The following is a 2,097-nucleotide window of genomic DNA, read 5'->3' on the forward strand; positions in this document are numbered from 1 at the left end:
GGAGCCCTCGGCTTCCTGAGAAGTGGGACAGATGCAGTCTTCCTGCTCTGTGGTTGTGTGAAGGCGATGCTGGTTGCGTGGCACACTGCAGAAGGCCTCATCACTGGAAAGTATTCCCTTCTTTACTCCTGACATCCAAGACCAGGTTCATCTATCTATCTATCTATCTATCTATCTATCTATCTACCTATCTATCTATCTATCTATCTATCTATCTATCTATCTATCTATCTATCTATCTATCTATCATCTATCTATCTATCTATCTATCTATCTATCTATCTATCTATCTATCTATCTATCTATCTATCTATCTATCTATCTATCTATCTATCTATCTATCTATCTGTCTATCTACTTAGGTATCTAGATACCTACCTAGCTATCTCTTTGCCAGTTCTTGGGTTGAACTCAAGGCCTGGGCACTGTCTCTAGCATTCTACTACTTGAGCCATACCAATTCTGACTTTTTCTGTGTATGTGCTACTGAGGAATCAAACCCAGGGCTTCCTGCATCTTAGGCAAGCACTCTCTCAATAATCCACATTCCCAGGCCCCTCATCTTTTTCTTAGTGGTAGCTTTTTCATAATTATGCTACCAGCCTACATCTCCAAGTTTAATTTTCTGAATACAGGATATTTCTACAAAACTAATCCTTCTCTTCCCCTACCTGATTTGTGACTGTACTGGCCTTCGCCTCATAATAAAATGTAAATAAAGGCTACTGTGAGCTTAGGTGGGTATCATATAAGGACACATGCCTGGAACCCTAGAAGAGAAAAGCCATGGTCCAGAAATGAAGAGAATGATGCAGTATGCACAAGAGCACATCTGAAAAATAAATCAGTAAATAAAAGCAGAAGCAATTCATACAGTCTGTTTGCACTCAGGGAGGTAATATACACACATTAGTAGTTAGGGCTCTCATTTTTTTAAATTTTTTTGGCCTTCTCTTTTCGAATTTTTTTGTGGTCATCCCAGGGCTTAAACTCAAGGCCGGATGCATTCTTCAGCTGTTTTGCTCAAAGCTGAGGCTCTATCACTGCCACAACTCCACTTACAGCCATCTGGGCGTTAATTGGACATAAGCGCCTCCCAGGCTTTCCTGCCTGGTCTGGACTGTATCTATTACTTGGCTTTATCAAAGCTGGAGCTCTACCCTCTGTGCCACTGCCCCACTTCTAGTTTTCTGGGGGCTTATTGGAGATGAGACTCTCATAGTCTCTCCTGCTCAGGCTGGCATTGGATTGCGATATCTTGAGGACGCTTCAAGCGGCTTTCCTCAGGGATTCACCAAGAGCAGATTCACAGAAACCCTTAGTCTAAATCTCGAGTACAACTAGAGGAAAACAGACACATGAAGATGCTTCTAGTGTGTTCTAGATAATTAAAGTGGGAGACAAAAAACTCTCATAATTATTAGATCATTTTATAGGCAAAAGGAGCAATGCAGACAGCATGAAGATTGCTCCAGCTTTCGGTCCTCTCATCCTGAGACAGTAAATTCACTGCAGCTCAATGCTAAGTTACAGAACTGGTATGTCTTGTGGACATTTGCTCCCAAATCCTGCGACACTCATTTCTCACTTTTGGCTTCCAACCTGTGACCAGAGGAGAAGATGATGAGAGAGATTCCTTCTCAGAGAAGTATCTATCAAGAACATTGGGTAGTTTACTTATAAATTCAAACCATTGGAATGACCTTGTGAAGAAGTCAGATTGTCCAGATTAAAAAATAAAGAAGAAAAGGAAGGCAGGTGCCAGTGGCTGCTTGCTGTAATCCCAGCTCCTAAGGAGGCTAAGATGTAGAGAATCTGAGTTTGAATCCAGCCAGCATAGGAAAGTCTATGACACTGTTATTTCTAAAAGATCAAATTAAAACACAGAAGTGAGGCAGTGACTCAAGGTTAATGCACGACCCTTGAACAAAGGCGCTCAGGGACAACCCCTAGGTCATATTTCAACCCCAGGACCTGGCCTCCCCAAAAAAGAGCCTTACATCATGTCTTTTGTATATATGGATGTATTCCTATAGGTGAAGCTCCAGAGTATCTATGATGATTGGCACCAAGCTAGGAAATTTGTATTCAATACAA

This window comes from Dipodomys spectabilis, unplaced genomic scaffold, assembly GCF_019054845.1.
Source record: "Dipodomys spectabilis isolate Male_0828 unplaced genomic scaffold, ASM1905484v1 ptg000116l, whole genome shotgun sequence".
NCBI lineage: Eukaryota > Metazoa > Chordata > Mammalia > Rodentia > Heteromyidae > Dipodomys > Dipodomys spectabilis.